General features: G+C 42.5%; 2 pseudogenes; one reads left to right on the top strand and one right to left on the bottom strand.

The window, feature by feature from the left end:
- LOC139369405 (cingulin-like) overlaps positions 1–19,405 on the bottom strand; it is a 55,234-nt pseudogene that overhangs the window by 19,092 nt on the left and 16,737 nt on the right.
- On the top strand, positions 450–17,419 carry LOC139369984 (paramyosin-like; annotated as a pseudogene).

Raw genomic sequence — 19,405 nt, 5'->3', positions numbered from 1 at the left:
GGAGCTCCAGAGTTGTTCCTGGTGCAGGATTTCCTTTGAGAAGGAAGGCAGGACCAGGAGGCACTGCAGGGTGGCGTTAAGGAAGCAAGTGTTGCCAATGTTAGGCAAACTGTGAAGAAGAAGCAGCCATCAGTAAACACATAGAGATGAATCATAACCTTCATATCTCTATAAAGTGATGATAATGGCAGGGGATGTCCTTTAGACCAAGATTGACATAATTCATGGGTTTATAAATATCTAATAAAACGGACATGCTAGATAGTAAGCCTTATCCCCATAGTATATCAGACACTGATCTCTAAACAATAAAGAACTTATATTCAATGCATTTGCAGTGTGTTGTGGTTTACCCAAGGAGTTCCATGTTGACCAGTTCCCCCCATTCTCCTCTGGCCCCCTGGGTCTCTTCTGACCCTCTGGTGGCTGAGTTGGCCCTGGGAAGAGTCATGCTTCTGGTGGCTGAGCTGGCCCTGGGAAGAGTCATGCTTCTGGTGGCTGAGCTGGCCCTGGGAAAAGTCATGCTTCTGGTGGCTGAGCTGGCCCTGGGAAGAGTCATGCTTCTTGTGGCTGAGCTGGCCCTGGGAAGAGTCATGCTTCTTGTGGCTGAGCTGGCCCTGGGAAGAGTCATGCTTCTGGTGGCTGAGCTGGCCCTGGGAAGAGTCATGCTTCTGGTGGCTGAGACTGGTCTCTGGGGCATTGGACTAGAGTGTTCCTGAAGGGACAGAGGTCTGGAGGAAGGAGAGAAACAGGTCTAACGCCTCCAACACAGAGATATTATCACTCTACACAGTCTCTCTATTAAATACTGTATTGTACTATAAACACAGCTGAGTACTGCTGTCCATATACATGCAGTGTACCAAGTAGACCAGGTCAATAGGTTAGTACTCTCTTTATCCACTAGATGTAGACAGAAGAGGCTAAAACTACAGTTTGAGGAAAATAACTTTCTGGGACTGTGTTTATCAAGTGTCTCAGAGTAGGAGTCTGATCTAGGACCAGTTTTGCATTTTAGATCATAGATCAATGAATCAGATTATTATGGACAGAGAGGACCTGATCCTAGATTAGCACTCATACTGTTGATTAACACTGGCCCTGGTCTGGTAGCACTAAACCCAACTCTCCAAAGAGACTCTAGGATGGCACTGTACTTTATGTTTGGATTACCTGACTGTTGTGCCCTCCTGACTGGTGTCTCCATGATGGTCCAGAGGGTTGGTAGGAGAGGGAGAACTAGGGTGGGACACCACTGGAAAGGATTTCACTGGGGAAGGGTTTTTGGCAGGTGACCGGGGTACAGAGGGTTGTTTAGCAGGAGAGCAAGGCTGAGAAGAACATTTAACAGGAGAGGGAGGTGGATGGAGGGAGGAGAGTTGGTCAGAGGGTGAGGGGTCAGAGGTAGCGGAGCCATTCCGTTCAGAACGGTCAGATGGAATTGGAGAGGGGGATGAAGTGCCCCTCTCCTTCTTCTTTCTTGTCTTCTGCTCCACATCAACTGAATTTGCTTTCTGACGTTTTTTCTGTTGACAAGGAAATGTGATAGTGCTAAATACTTTTTTCCCAGATCCCCAGCCAATGGAAGAGGGGGGTCATAAGAGTAGGAAGAGGTAGGCCTAAATGGAGAATCATAGGGATCTATCCTAAACCTCAAATAACACAGTATAGACAGGTTACATTGAGTGACATTTGCAATAGCAGAACTTCATGTACATCTCATGTACACTTTTTACGTATTCGTCAATCAGAATGTAATTTTACTTTTATTCTTCCCACTAGGTTTAAGAGAAACATACTACTCCAGAATTATAGTAGTTGTTATTTGATTAAATGACCTGATTTCATACCTTTTTGCACCAGCAGAAACAAGCCATGTCGATAACCAATGAAGACTGATACATTTCCACATTAACCCATTGTTCAAATTGGCTTTAAGACCATTGTGATGTCATCGGTCATGTATGACACCACCACCTGGCAACCCAATCTATAACATTTTAAAATATATTGTTCAATGAACAAATATGTTTTATTGAAGAGCGAAGTTATGCAGTATACATACAATATTGTAGATAATATGCTCCATTGTATTCTTGTTTCTTTTTACATTCATTTTTTGTATGTTGTTTCATTATATGTACGACCACAATAAAGGCATTTTAAGTGCCTTCATCTTCATCTTCATAGTTTTTTGATAGCGTCCATGTTGTTTTTGGTTTGGTTATCGGTTTATTTAAATGCTAAATGCTTTTTCTCTTATTCACCAGCAGATGGACAAAGTGTTGGTTAAAAGAATGTGAACAGGTGGTAGAGATTTAGCTTAAACCTCAAACAACAATCCAGATTGGTTAGGGACAGTTTTCCGTATTCAATCTTGCCCTGAGGGCAGCTCTGTCTCAAGGACATACTGAATGTGATTGGTTCAATTAAAGCTCAATGGTCAGTGGGCAGAGCTTACAGTGCCCAGTGCGTGTTAAATACACTTGCTAGGTGATAAATTGGTGTTGAATGGAAGGCATAACAAAAGGTTGCTGGCATAAATTTTGTTTTCTAATCTCACTCCAACCCTTAAACAATTATTCTTACCTAAACTTAACCCAACCCTAGCTAGAGTCCCAGGTCTGTTTAGTGCTGTCTTGTCAACTCCTACTAGCTAGAGTCCCAGGTCTGTTTAGTGCTGTCTTGTCAACTCCTACTAGCTAGAGTCCCAGGTCTGTTTAGTGCTGTCTTGCCAACTCCTACTAGCTAGAGTCCCAGGTCTGTTTAGTGATGTCTTGCCAACTCCTACTAGCTAGAGTCCCAGGTCTGTTTAGTGCTGTCTTGTCAACTCCTACTAGCTAGAGTCCCAGGTCTGTTTAGTGATGTCTTGTCAACTCCTACTAGCTAGAGTCCCAGGTCTGTTTAGTGCTGTCTTGTCAACTCCTACTAGCTAGAGTCCCAGGTCTGTTTAGTGCTGTCTTGTCAACTCCTACTAGCTAGAGTCCCAGGTCTGTTTAGTGATGTCTTGTCAACTCCTACTAGCTAGAGTCCCAGGTCTGTTTAGTGCTGTCTTGCCAACTCCTACTAGCTAGAGTCCCAGGTCTGTTTAGTGCTGTCTTGTCAACTCCTACTAGCTAGAGTCCCAGGTCTGTTTAGTGCTGTCTTGCCAACTCCTACTAGCTAGAGTCCCAGGTCTGTTTAGTGCTGTCTTGTCAAGTCCTACTAGCTAGAGTCCCAGGTCTGTTTAGTGCTGTCTTGCCAACTCCTACTAGCTAGAGTCCCAGGTCTGTTTAGTGCTGTCTTGTCAACTCCTACTAGCTAGAGTCCCAGGTCTGTTTAGTGCTGTCTTGCCAACTCCTACTAGCTACAGTCCCAGGTCTGTTTAGTGCTGTCTTGTCAACTCCTACTAGCTAGAGTCCCAGGTCTGTTTAGTACTGTCTTGTCAACTCCTACTAGCTAGAGTCCCAGGTCTGTTTAGTGCTGTCTTGTCAACTCCTACTAGCTAGAGTCCCAGGTCTGTTTAGAGCTGTCTTGCCAACTCCTCCAGTGGTTCTTTCTTAAAAACTTGCGGGCTGCCGCAGAATTCTATGGCACATTATTTATTATTTAAGTGTCAGACATTGTTGCCATTAACGCTCGTTAGAGCTAGTTTGACCACCAGAGAGCATCTTTGAGAAACATTTAACCGTTTTTAATATGAAACTAATCGTTGGATAACAGATCTGCTCTCGGAACTCATTTACACACGTTACTGTGTGTGTTTCGATTCTCTCTCGCACAAACACACACATACACGCTCACCCTCTATAACCACTCTTTATATTTACAGTGGTGATGGACAGCTGGAGGCATTTCGTTGTGAATTCTGAAAACAAGCCAACCTAACTCAGAAATACATTTCACTGGTTGCCATGGTGAATAACCCAATAATAATTGGTTGGACACATGAAAGGAAACAAAGAGTTTACCGGAAACTCAAAATGAAAATACTTGCAGATTAATTCAGATCAACAATTTTCAATAGTAGATCTAATTACATTTAGAGGATTCTAAATTAATATCTAATGGGCTTTTATACAATGATAATGCAGGGATAATAATAAATTCATATATTTGTAGGGGTTGGGCAAATCTGGTTTTATAGTACTTAAGCATTGAATACATTGAAGTTTCTCTGACTGCCTGCAACATCTACAGTGGTACAATATAAATATATTTTTGAATTACTTTTAAAATGTATATGTTTATTAAGTTGTCTTGCTTTTCTCAGAGCAGCACAAAACGGTGCTGAAATAGTTGACCATACACAGGTAGACTTTTGCTTCAAATCCTATTGTAACATTTGGATGACATTGGGAGTTTCAGTAAGCAACAATTTGTTGCCTTCATTAGCCTACTTTATTCTTAAAATAACTCCAGCACATAAAAGAGAAAGGAGCCTTAATTAATTAAACAATAAAGTGATTTAATTCACAAATGCATTTGACTGTACTTAATATTGGCCATCAACCAGAAACACATCATGGTAGAAACATGTTATTGATTATTATTTTATTTTTTACTATTTCAAAATGCAAACGTTTAATAATCTACTGTGTAGTCTGACAAGTAAACATAGCCCACAGTACATAGTAAACATAGCCCACAGTACATAGTAAACATGGCCCACAGTACATAGTAAACATGGCCCACAGTACATAGTAAACATGGCCCACAGTACATAGTAAACATAGCCCACAGTACATAGTAAACATAGCCCACAGTACATAGTAAACATAGCCCACAGTACATAGTAAACATAGCCCACAGTACATAGTAAACATAGCCCACAGTACATAGTAAACATAGTCCACAGTACATAGTAAACATGGCCCACAGTACATAGTAAACATAGCCCACAGTACATAGTAAACATAGCCCACAGTACATAGTAAACATAGCCCACAGTACATAGTAAACATGGCAAAGATGCTTAATTCCTTACATAAGGGAGAGCAGGCCATGTCAAGACTTTCTCAGTGACCTCAAGTACTCATTAACTCTGTCTTGAATGTTTTTTCGGGATGCATCAGTCTTGGACACAGTATTAATGATGAACACCTGGAGGTTCACTAGTCAGCCACATTTGCCTCGGGATCCATCCCAGTTGGGGCGGCATGTAGTCTAGTGGTTAGAGCGTTGGGCCAGTAACCGGAAGGTTGTTGAATCAAATCCTTGAGCTGACAAGGTAAAAATCTGTTGTTCTGTCCCTGAACAAGGCAGTTAACCCACTGTTCCTAGGACGTCATTGCAAATAAGAATTTGTTCTTAAATGACTTGCCTAGTTAAATAAAATATACAAGTATCTGTCTCTGCAAATAATGGGTGATACTGATTCACGTGCACCTTCATCAGATGAGCAGAATGGTACTACTCTGCACCCCCAACGATTGTGGTGTCCTATGATGACATCCAGGTCAGGATAACCAATTATATATACAAAGTACTAACCCTGACTCTCGTTTTTTAAGTGTTCATAGGTCTCGGTCTATATATTCCTGGTGGGTTTTTTTCACAAACAATGCTTATTTTATTTAAACGCTCTTCACACACCATGCTTACTTGAGACCAAAACTAGGGATCAATTGTAAAGTCGTGCAAGTTGGGTGAATTTTCAGCCTACATTAGCCGGGCTATGAAGAGTCTATTCTCCTGCTAATATTTCATCATATGTGGATGGCTTCTTTTCTATTCCAATGTATTGAATGAATGTATTAACTGCTGTAATTTATCATTCTCATTCTCAAAGGTGAGTTCACAATCTCATTTTCATGTTCAAGTTTAAAAGATATTGATATTTTGGAGATGATTTTGTTTTCAAATAACTGAAAATGTGCGGTTTTTATTTTGATTAAAGGGGAAAAGGCCATTCATGAACATGGGCTTAGACAATAGGCCCTTTTAATTTTGTCTGGCTTGCCATTCCAAATCAAATTGTATATTTTTTCTCATATAATTTACAGGTCGCTAGGTGTGGGCAAAACCATAAAGTAGGTAAACTGTGATATGACTAAAGAGTTAATCAGGGTGATTCTTCCACAAATAGACAGGTATTTTCATCAAGTACAGGAGATGGAGTTCCTCACAGGTGTGCCTGGCATGGATTGTGACTCAATCTCATTCCTCTTCAATGCATCATTTTTATTATATTGAACTTGGCAAGTCAGTTAAGAACAAATTCTTATTTTCAATGATAGCCTAGGAACAGTGGGTTAACTGCCTTGTTCAGGGGCAGATCAACATAATTGTACCTTGTCAGCTCAGCGATTTGATCTTGCAACCTTTCGGTTACTACGCTTTAACCTCTAGGATACCTGCCACCCCATGACTCTCCGCATGACTCTCCGACCAACCAATGCTGCCTGACTCTCCGCTAATGACGTGACTCTCCGCCAATAATTACAGTGCCTTGCGAAAGTATTCGGCCCCCTTGAACTTTGCGACCTTTTGCCACATTTCAGGCTTCAAACATAAAGTGAAGAATCAACAACAAGTGGGACACAATCATGAAGTGGAACGACATTTATTGGATATTTCAAACTTTTTTAACAAATCAAAAACTGAAAAATTGGACGTGCAAAATTATTCAGCCCCTTTACTTTCAGTGCAGCAAACTCTCTCCAGAAGTTCAGTGAGGATCTCTGAATGATCCAATGTTGACCTAAATGACTAATGAGGATAAATACAATCCACCTGTGTGTAATCAAGTCTCCGAATAAATGCACCTGCACTGTGATAGTCTCAGAGGTCCGTTAAAAGCGCAGAGAGCATCATGAAGAACAAGGAACACACCAGGCAGGTCCGAGATACTGTTGTGAAGAAGTTTAAAGTAGGATTTGGATACAAAAACATTTCCCAAGCTTTAAACATCCCAAGGAGCACTGTACAAGCGATAATATTGAAATGGAAGGAGTATCAGACCACTGCAAATCTACCAAGACCTGGCAGTCCCCCTAAACTTTCAGCTCATACAAGGAGAAGACTGATCAGAGATGCAGCCAAGAGGCCCATGATCACTATGGATGAACTGCAGAGATCTACAGCTGAGGTGGGAGACTCTGTCCATAGGACAACAATCAGTCGTATATTGCACAAATCTGGCCTTTATGGAAGAGTGGAAAGAAGAAAGCCATTTCTTAAAGATATCCATACAAAGTGTTGTTTAAAGTTTGCCACAAGCCACCTGGGAGACACACCAAACATGTGGAAGAAGGTGCTCTGGTCAGATGAAACCAAAATTGAACTTTTTGGCAACAATGCAAAACGTTATGTTTGGCGTAAAAGCAACACAGCTCATCACCCTGATCACACCATCCCCACTGTCAAACATGGTGGTGGCAGCATCATGGTTTGGGCCTGCTTTTCTTCAGCAGGGACAGGGAAGATGGTTAAAATTGATGGGAAGATGGATGGAGACAAATACAGGACCATTCTGGAAGAAAAGCTGATGGAGTCTGCAAAAGACCTGAGACTGGGACGGAGATTTGTCTTCCAACAAGACAATGATCCAAAACATAAAGCAAAATCTACAATGGAATGGTTCAAAAATAAACATATCCAGGTGTTAGAATGGCCGAGTCAAAGTCCAGACCTGAATCCAATCGAGAATCTGCAGAAAGAACTGAAAACTGCTGTTCACAAATGCTCTCCATCCAACCTCACTGAGCTTGAGCTGTTTTGCAAGGAGGAATGGGAAAACATTTCAGTCTCTCGATGTGCAAAACTGATAGAGACATACCCCAAGCGACTTACAGCTGTAATCGCAGCAAAAGGTGGCGCTACAAAGTATTAACTTAAGGGGGCTGAATAATTTTGCACGCCCAATTTTTCAGTTTTTGAAATTGTTAAAAAAGTTTGAAATATCCAATAAATGTCGTTCCACTTCATGATTGTGTCCCACTTGTTGATTCTTCACAAAAAAATACAGTTTTATATCTTTATGTTTGAAGCCTGAAATGTGGCAAAAGGTCGCAAAGTTCAAGGGGGCCGAATACTTTCGCAAGGCACTGTACATTTAGAGGACTGGAAGATTTTAAATTAATATCTAAGCAACATTTTTTTGTTGGGGCATATCTGATCTGTGAGAATTCTGTGTATTTTTGGGGTGTGCGTACAGGACAGAGAAATAGCAATTCCTACACTATTGTTCTAAATTCAATCACCTTCTTCAATAGGGGCACAAGGAGAACCAGATGCAGACACAGGAGGCAGATGGTTCGAGCCCAATATATTTATTAACAATCCAAAGGGGGAAGGCAAGATAATAGTCATGGACAAGCAAAAGGTCAAAAACAGTTCAGAGATCCAGAGGTACAGACTGGCAGGCAGGCTCGAGGTCAGGGCAGACAGAATGGTCAGGCAGGTGGGAATGGAGTCCAGAAAACAGGCAAAGGTCAAAACTGGGAGGACTAGTAGAAGAGAATAGAAAAGTAGGGCAGGGGAAAAACACGCTGGTTGACTTGAACATACAAGACGTACTGTGACAGAGAGACAGGAAACACAGGGATAAATACACTGGCACAGAGAAACAGGAAACACAGTGATACATACACTGGCACAGAGAGACAGGAAACACAGGGATAAATACACTGGCACTGAGAAACAGGAAACACAGGGATAAATACACTGGCACAGAGAAACAGGAAACAGGGATAAATACACTGGCACAGAGAAACAGGAAACACAGGTGTAAATACACTGGCACAGAGAAACAGGAAACACAGGGATAAATACACTGGCACAGAGAGACAGGAAACACAGGGATAAATACACTGGGACAGAGAAACAGGAAACACAGGGATAAATACACTGGCACAGAGAGACAGGAAACACAGGGATAAATACACTGGGACAGAGAGACAGGAAACACAGGGATAAATACGCTGGGACAGAGAAACAGGAAACACAGGGATAAATACACTGGCACAGAGAGACAGGAAACACAGGGATAAATACACTGGCACAGAGAGACAGGAAACACAGGGATAAATACACTGGGACAGAGAGACAGGAAACACAGGGATAAATACACTGGGACAGAGAGACAGGAAACACAGGGATAAATACACTGGCACAGAGAGACAGGAAACACAGGGATAAATACACTGGGACAGAGAGACAGGAAACACAGGGATAAATACACTGGGACAGAGAGACAGGAAACACAGGGATAAATACACTGGGACAGAGAGACAGGAAACACAGGGATAAATACACTGGGACAGAGAGACAGGAAACACAAGGATAAATACACTGGCACAGAGATACAGGAAACACAGGGATAAATACGCTGGGACAGAGAAACAGGAAACACAGGGATAAATACACTGGCACAGAGAGACAGGAAATACAGGGATAAATACACTGGCACAGAGAAACAGGAAACACAGGGATAAATACACTGGCACAGAGAAACAGGAAACACAGGGGTAAATACACTGGCACAGAGAAACAGGAAACACAGGGATAAATACACTGGCACAGAGAGACAGGAAACACAGGGATAAATACACTGGCACAGAGAAACAGGAAACACAGGGATTAATCCACATGGGAAAATATGCGACACCTGGAGGGAGTGGAGACAATCACAAGAACAGGTGAAAAAGATCAGGGTGTGACATCTTCATCCTCATCATTCAGGTCATTGAAATACAATTTTGAATGCACAATTATGAGTTTATATTTGGTTTATACCGCCCATTCAATGACAGCATTAATTAAGGTAGAGACACATTAGGGGTTGGGACCCAAAAGAATAATCAGTGCAGGGAGAAGACACAGGTACAGACGTATAGGTTAGAAGTAGAAGTTACTGTATTTGAGCACCCTCGCACTCGCACACGCACACGCACACACACACACACACACACACACACACACACACACACACACACACACACACACAACAGGTGAGATTACCCTGTAGTACTATATCTTTATTTGTCCCAATCCTGGATGATACAGTAAAACACATTACCAAAGATCTTTAATCATTTGTTATTCAGTACATGTTCAGTGGTGGGAGAGACCCTCTGGAGTTGCTGCACTGCTGTGTGTTCTCCTACTGGCTGGGATCATAGGCCTGTCTGTCTACTGTGAGTTTAGTATGTTGTCACTGAGACTTCAGTTGCCTACTTAATTATAATTACTCATTAATGGTGTTTTAGTTACATATTTGATTAACTTTTCCTTTATACAGATGGAGTCAATGTTGATCATGACTCAACAGAGAGAGACCAGCTACAGACCAGTTACAACAACCTGACTAAAGAGAGAGGCCAGCTACAGTCCAGTTACAACATCCTGACTAAAGAGAGAAACCAGCTACAGACCAGTTACAACAACCTGACTAAAGAGAGAGACCAGCTACAGACCAGTTACAACATCCTGACTAAAGAGAGAGGCCAGCTACAGTCCAGTTACAACATCCTGACTGAATAGAGAGACCAGCTTTAGACCAGTTACAACAACCTGACTGAATAAAGAGACCAGCTTCAGACCAGTTACAACAACCTGACTGAATAGAGAGACCAGCTTCAGACCAGTTACAACAACTTGACTGAATACAGAGACCAGCTACAGACCAGTTACAACAACCTGACCGAATAGACAGACCAGCTACAGACCAGTTACAATAATCTGACTGAATAGAGAGACCAGCTTCAGACCAGTTACAGCAACCTGACTAAAGCGAGAGACCAGCTAGAGACCAGATACAACAACCTGACTGAATAGACAGACCAGCTACAGACCAGTTACAACAACCTGACTGAATAGAGAGACCAGCTTCAGACCAGTTACAACAACCTGACCGAATAGACAGACCAGCTACAGACCAGTTACAACAACCTGACTGAATAGAGAGACCAGCTTCAGACCAGTTACAGCAACCTGACTGAATAGAGAGACAAGCTTCAGACCAGTTACAACAACCTGACTGAAGAGAGAGACCAGTTAGAGACCAGATACATCAACCTGACTAAAGTGAGAGACCAGCTTCAGACCAGTTACAACAACCTGACTGAATAGAGAGACCAGCTACAGACCAGTTACAGCAACCTGACTAAAGAGAGAGACAAGCTTCAGACCAGTTACAACAACCTGACTGAATAGAGAGACCAGCTTCAGACCAGTTACAACAACCTGACTGAAGAGAGAGACCAGTTACAGACCAGATACAACAACCTGAATAAATAGAGAGACCAGTTACAGACCAGATACAACAACCAAAATAAAGAAAGAGAGCAGTTACATACCAGTTACAATATCCTGACTGAATAGAGAGATCAGCTTCAGACCAGTTACAACAACCTGACTGAATAGAGAGACCAGCTTCAGACCAGTTACAACAACCTGACTGAATAGAGAGACCAGCTTCAGACCAGTTACAACAACTTGACTGAATAGACAGACCAGCTTCAGACCAGTTACAACAACCTGACTGAATAGACAGACCAGCTACAGACCAGTTACAACAACCTGACTGAATAGAGAGACCAGCTTCAGACCAGTTACAACAACCTGACCGAATAGACAGACCAGCTACAGACCAGTTACAACAACCTGACTGAATAGAGAGACCAGCTTCAGACCAGTTACAGCAACCTGACTGAATAGAGAGACAAGCTTCAGACCAGTTACAACAACCTGACTGAAGAGAGAGACCAGTTACAGACCAGATACAACAACCTGAATAAATAGAGAGACCAGTTACAGACCAGATACAACAACCTAAATAAAGAAAGAGAGCAGTTACAAACCAGATACAACAACCTGAATAAATAGAGACCAGCTACAGACCAGATACAACAACCTGACTGAAGAGAGAGACCAGCTACAGACCAGATACAACAACCTGAATACAGAGAGAGACCAGCTACAGAGCAGATACAACGCACTCGCACACGCACACGCACACGCACACACACACACACACACACACACACACACACAACTGGTGAGATTACCCTGTAGTGCTATATCTTTATTTGTCCCAATCCTGGATGTTACAGTAAAACACATTACCAAAGATCTTTAATCATTTGTTATTCAGTACATGTTCAGTGGTGGGAGAGACCCTCTGGAGTTGCTGCACTGCTGTGTGTTCTCCTACTGGCTGGGATCATAGGCCTGTCTGTCTACTGTGAGTTTAGTATGTTGTCACTGAGACTTAAGTTGCCTACTTAATTATAATTACTCATTAATGGTGTTTTAGTTACATGTTTGATTAACTTTTCCTTTATACAGATGGAGTCACTGTTGATCATGACTCAACAGAGAGAGACCAGCTACAGACCAGTTACAACAACCTGACTAAAGAGAGAGGCCAGCTACAGTCCAGTTACAACATCCTGACTAAAGAGAGAAACCAGCTACAGACCAGTTACAACAACCTGACTAAAGAGAGAAACCAGCTACAGACCAGTTACAACAACCTGACTAAAGAGAGAGACCAGCTACAGACCAGTTACAACATCCTGACTAAAGAGAGAGGCCAGCTACAGACCAGTTACAACAACCTGACTGAATAGAGAGACCAGCTTCAGACCAGTTACAACAACCTGACCGAATAGACAGACCAGCTACAGACCAGTTACAACAACCTGACTGAATAGAGAGACCAGCTTCAGACCAGTTACAGCAACCTGACTGAATAGAGAGACAAGCTTCAGACCAGTTACAACAACCTGACTGAAGAGATAGACCAGTTAGAGACCAGATACAACAACCTGACTAAAGTGAGAGACCAGCTTCAGACCAGTTACAACAACCTGACTGAATAGAGAGACCAGCTACAGACCAGTTACAGCAACCTGACTAAAGAGAGAGACAAGCTTCAGACCAGTTACAACAACCTGACTGAATAGAGAGACCAGCTTCAGACCAGTTACAACAACCTGACTGAAGAGAGAGACCAGTTACAGACCAGATACAACAACCTGAATAAATAGAGAGACCAGTTACAGACCAGATACAACAACCAAAATAAAGAAAGAGAGCAGTTACAAACCAGTTACAACATCCTGACTGAATAGAGAGACCAGCTTCAGACCAGTTACAACAACCTGACTGAATAGAGAGACCAGCTTCAGACCAGTTACAACAACCTGACTGAATAGAGAGACCAGCTTCAGACCAGTTACAACAACTTGACTGAATAGACAGACCAGCTTCAGACCAGTTACAACAACCTGACCGAATAGACAGACCAGCTACAGACCAGTTACAACAAACTGACTGAATAGAGAGACCAGCTTCAGACCAGTTACAACAACCTGACCGAATAGACAGACCAGCTACAGACCAGTTACAACAGCCTGACTGAATAGAGAGACCAGCTTCAGACCAGTTACAGCAACCTGACTGAATAGAGAGACAAGCTTCAGACCAGTTACAACAACCTGACTGAAGAGAGAGACCAGTTACAGACCAGATACAACAACCTGAATAAATAGAGAGACCAGTTACAGACCAGATACAACAACCTGAATAAAGAAAGAGAGCAGTTACAAACCAGATACAACAACCTGAATAAATAGAGACCAGCTACAGACCAGATACAACAACCTGAATTGAAGAGAGAGACCAGCTACAGACCAGATACAACAACCTGAATACAGAGAGAGACCAGCTACAGACCAGATACAACGCACTCGCACACACACACACACACACACACACACACACACACACACACACACAACGTGTGAGATTACCCTGTAGTACTATATCTTTATTTGTCCCAATCCTGGATGTTACAGTAAAACACATTACCAAAGATCTTTAATCATTTGTTATTCAGTACATGTTCAGTGGTGGGAGAGACCCTCTGGAGTTGCTGCACTGCTGTGTGTTCTCCTACTGGCTGGGATCATAGGCCTGTCTGTCTACTGTGAGTTTAGTATGTTGTCACTGAGACTTAAGTTGCCTACTTAATTATAATTACTCATTAATGGTGTTTTAGTTACATGTTTGATTAACTTTTCCTTTATACAGATGGAGTCACTGTTGATCATGACTCAACAGAGAGAGACCAGCTACAGACCAGTTACAACAACCTGACTAAAGAGAGAGGCCAGCTACAGTCCAGTTACAACATCCTGACTAAAGAGAGAAACCAGCTACAGACCAGTTACAACAACCTGACTAAAGAGAGAAACCAGCTACAGACCAGTTACAACAACCTGACTAAAGAGAGAGACCAGCTACAGACCAGTTACAACATCCTGACTAAAGAGAGAGGCCAGCTACAGACCAGTTACAACATCCTGACTGAATAGAGAGGCCAGCTTCAGACCAGTTACAACAACCTGACTGAATAGAGAGACCAGCTTCAGACCAGTTACAACAACTTGACTGAATAGAGAGACCAGCTACAGACCAGTTACAACAACCTGACCGAATAGACAGACCAGCTACAGACCAGTTACAATAACCTGACTGAATAGAGAGACCAGCTTCAGACCAGTTACAACAACCTGACTGAATAGAGAGACCAGCTACAGACCAGTTACAGCAACCTGACTAAAGCGAGAGACCAGCTACAGACCAGATACAAGAAGCTGACTGAATAGAGAGACCAGCTTCAGACCAGTTACAACAACCTGACCGAATAGACAGACCAGCTACAGACCAGTTACAACAGCCTGACTGAATAGAGAGACCAGCTTCAGACCAGTTACAGCAACCTGACTGAATAGAGAGACAAGCTTCAGACCAGTTACAACAACCTGACTGAAGAGAGAGACCAGTTACAGACCAGATACAACAACCTGAATAAATAGAGAGACCAGTTACAGACCAGATACAACAACCTGAATAAATAGAGAGACCAGTTACAAACCAGATACAACAACCTGAATAAATAGAGACCAGCTACAGACCAGATACAACAACCTGACTGAAGAGAGAGACCAGCTACAGACCAGATACAACAACCTGAATACAGAGAGAGACCAGCTACAGACCAGATACAACGCACTCGCACACGCACACGCACACACACACACACACACACACACACACACACACACACACACAACGTGTGAGATTACCCTGTAGTACTATATCTTTATTTGTCCCAATCCTGGATGTTACAGTAAAACACATTACCAAAGATCTTTAATCATTTGTTATTCAGTACATGTTCAGTGGTGGGAGAGACCCTCTGGAGTTGCTGCACTGCTGTGTGTTCTCCTACTGGCTGGGATCATAGGCCTGTCTGTCTACTGTGAGTTTAGTATGTTGTCACTGAGACTTAAGTTGCCTACTTAATTATAATTACTCATTAATGGTGTTTTAGTTACATGTTTGATTAACTTTTCCTTTATACAGATGGAGTCACTGTTGATCATGACTCAACAGAGAGAGACCAGCTACAGACCAGTTACAACAACCTGACTAAAGAGAGAGGCCAGCTACAGTCCAGTTACAACATCCTGACTAAAGAGAGAAACCAGCTACAGACCAGTTACAACAACCTGACTAAAGAGAGAAACCAGCTACAGACCAGTTACAACAACCTGACTAAAGAGAGAGACCAGCTACAGACCAGTTACAACATCCTGACTAAAGAGAGAGGCCAGCTACAGACCAGTTACAACATCCTGACTGAATAGAGAGGCCAGCTTCAGACCAGTTACAACAACCTGACTGAATAGAGAGACCAGCTTCAGACCAGTTACAACAACTTGACTGAATAGAGAGACCAGCTACAGACCAGTTACAACAACCTGACCGAATAGACAGACCAGCTACAGACCAGTTACAATAACCTGACTGAATAGAGAGACCAGCTTCAGACCAGTTACAACAACCTGACTGAATAGAGAGACCAGCTACAGACCAGTTACAGCAACCTGACTAAAGCGAGAGACCAGCTACAGACCAGATACAAGAACCTGACTGAATAGAGAGACCAGCTTCAGACCAGTTACAACAACCTGACCGAATAGACAGACCAGCTACAGACCAGTTACAACAACCTGACTGAATAGAGAGACCAGCTTCAGACCAGTTACAACAACCTGACCGAATAGATAGACCAGCTACAGACCAGTTACAGCAACCTGACTGAATAGAGAGACAAGCTTCAGACCAGTTACAACAACCTGACTGAAGAGAGAGACCAGTTAGAGACCAGATACAACAACCTGACTAAAGTAAGAGACCAGCTTCAGACCAGTTACAACAACCTGACTGAATAGAGAGACCAACTACAGACCAGTTACAGCAAACTGACTAAAGAGAGAGACAAGCTTCAGACCAGTTACAACAACCTGACTGAATAGAGAGACCAGCTTCAGACCAGTTACAACAACCTGACTGAAGAGAGAGACCAGTTACAGACCAGATACAACAACCTGAATAAATAGAGAGACCAGTTACAAACCAGATACAACAACCTGAATAAATAGAGAGACCAGCTACAGACCAGATACAACAACCTGACTGAAGAGAGAGAGTGAATAGAGAGAGAGGAGGAGGGGAGAGGTGAGAGAATAGAGAGACAGAGGGGAGGGAGGGAGGGAGGGAGGGAGGGAGGGAGGGAGGGAGGGGGGGGGGGGGGGAGGGGTAGAGAGAGAGAGAGTTAGAGAGGGAGTGAGGGAGAAGAGAGCGAGGGAGGGGAGAAAGAAGAGAGGGAGGGAGGGGAGAGAAGAGAGAGGGAGCGAGGGGAGAGGTGAGAGAGAAAAGAGAGGGAGGAGGGAGAGAGGTGAGAGAGAAGAGAGAGAGTGAGAGAGAGAGAGGGGGGCAGACCTGGTGATCATAAACAGCATAGAGGAACAGTTGAGAGAGAGAGGGGGGAGAGTGAGAGAGGACAGAGGAAGGAAGGGGGAGAGAGGAGAGAGGGAGGGGAGAGAGGTAAGGGGGAGGGGGAGAGAGGTGAGAGAGAAGAGAGAGAGAAGGAGAGAGGGGAGAGAGGGAGGGGAGAGGTGAGAGAGAGAGAGAGGTTGACAGTGTTTGAACAAGTATTTTCATCAGTACACTTATATTTGGGAAGTATTTTAAAATATATTCAAAGTGACAGTTTGTCTTCAACCTCCACCTGAGAGTCTGGATTGGTCTGACTGACTCTTTTACTGAGGGTGAAATAATGAATGTAATTCAATGAGAACTATAGATGTATTATAGAAACCAGGTAATATTGACACATGAAAATGTAATCAAAAGAGTAAAATAAAAAATGTATTGATGGTCTTGATAATGGTATGATCATCTTACAGAGTGTGTCTTTTAAGCTGAGAAAACATAGGACTGTATATAATTGAGGAGGATGTTTTTACCACATTGTCCGACTGTCTGGTTCTCTGTGTTGTTTAGTTACTGGGGGAAAGGACAGCCTGATGATAGAGTGCAGGAGGACTGTGTTGAGATTTACGATGGACGTTCCCCTTAAAGTTCCCCTTTAAATCTTCAGATTAAGATGCCGACAGATTTCTCAACTCTGTCAAACCTTATTGGTCATATCTGTCTTGGTATAGATGGACTCACACATTTTAAACTATGTTTTCTGACTATGGATACAGTGCCTTAAAGCAGGGTTTTCCAAACCCTTATTGGTGAACTTAATGTGTTTTGCCCTACACTGCACAGCTGATTCAAATAACCAACTCATCATCTAGCTTTGATGATTTGAATCAGCTGTGTAGTGTTGTGGTAAAAAACTAAACGTTCAACCAGAGGAGGCCCTCAGTACAGAGTGTCTGAGTCTGAAGATGACTGCTTTTAAACCTGTTGTAGGTAGGGATTTGTGGAACAGAAACATGTCATAGCTGATTATACAATAACATGTCCTGGCTGGTTATACAGTAACATGTCCTGGCTGGTTATACAGTAACATGTCCTGTCTGGTTATACAGCAACATGTCCTGGCTGGTTATACAGTAACATATCATCCTCCAAGCACCAGGCCTCCTGTAGGTCTCCCCAGCCTGGTGGGTCCTGTGGCAGCCCCACGCACCAGGCTGTCTCTCCGTCTCCTCCCTCCAGGTCCTCCCGGCTATCCTGAGCTGCCAGAGCCGCCCGTCAGTCAGGAGCTGTCACGTTTTGACCTTAGTTCCTTTGTTATGTCTTTGTTTTAGTTTGGTCAGGGCGTGAGTTGGGGTGGGTAGTCTATGTTCTTTTTTCTATGTTGTGTTTATGTGATTGGCCTGGTATGGTTCTCAATCAGGGAAAGGTGTCGTTCATTGTCTCTGATTGAGAATGGTACTTAGGTAGCCTTTTCCCACCTGTGTTTTGTGGGTGACTATGTTCTGTTTAGTATTTTCTGCACCTTTCAGGACTGTTTCGGTTTTCGTTTATTTCAGGTTGTTATTTTGTATTTTTAGTGTTCAGTAAAATAAACATCCTGAACAAATACAACGCTGCGCATTGGTCCGCCATTTCATGCTCCTCGTCAGAGGAGGACGAAGAAAACCGTTACAGTATGATTACCTTTCTAACTGACCCCTAATGGTAATATCTACTGTATTTTTAATTGACTCCTAATGGTAATATCTACTGTATGATTACCTTTCTAACTGACTCCTAATGGTAATATCTACTGTATGATTACCTTTCTAACTGACTTCTAATGGTAATGTCTACTGTATTTTTAATTGACTCCTAATGGTAATATCTACTGTATGATTCCCTTTCTAACTGACACCTAATGGTAATATCTACTGTATGATTACCTTTCTAACTGACACCTAATGGAAATATCTACTGTATGATTACCTTTCTAACTGACTCCTAATGGTAATATCTACTGTATGATTACCTTTCTAACTGTCTCCTAATGGTAATATCTACTGTATGATTACCTTTCTAACTGACTCCTAATGGTAATATCTACTGTATTTTTGACTGACTCCTTTCTCCAAGTTTCTCCACCTTTTGAAAATGCTGCTCTGTTGTAGAGCAAAGGTTTCCACATTGAGAAACATACCCAGTATCTTCATACTCATAAACCCATTGATATACATAGAATGACTTTTGATTTTACTTCTAATGTATCACAGTTTATATCTCACCTATCTGGTCTGTAACTGGTCTCTCTCTTCAGTCAGAAGAGAATGACTTTTTTGTTTTATCTGGTCTGTAACTGGTCTCTCTCTTTAGTCAGGTTGTTGTAACTGTCTATAACTGGTCTCTCTCTTTAGTCAGATTGTTGTAACTGTCTATAACTGGTCTCTCTCTTTAGTCAGGTTGTTGTAACTGTCTATAACTGGTCTCTCTCTTTAGTCAGATTGTTGTAACTGTCTATAACTGGTCTCTCTCTTTAGTCAGGTTGTTGTAACTGTCTATAACTGGTCTCTCTCTTTAGTCAGATTGTTGTAACTGTCTATAACTGGTCTCTCTCTTTAGTCAGGTTGTTGTATCTGATCTGTAGCTGGTCTTT

This window comes from Oncorhynchus clarkii, chromosome 17, assembly GCF_045791955.1.
Source record: "Oncorhynchus clarkii lewisi isolate Uvic-CL-2024 chromosome 17, UVic_Ocla_1.0, whole genome shotgun sequence".
Lineage (NCBI taxonomy): Eukaryota > Metazoa > Chordata > Actinopteri > Salmoniformes > Salmonidae > Oncorhynchus > Oncorhynchus clarkii.
Note: the sequence above shows the minus strand (reverse complement) of the source record. Positions and strands in the feature narration are given on the sequence as shown.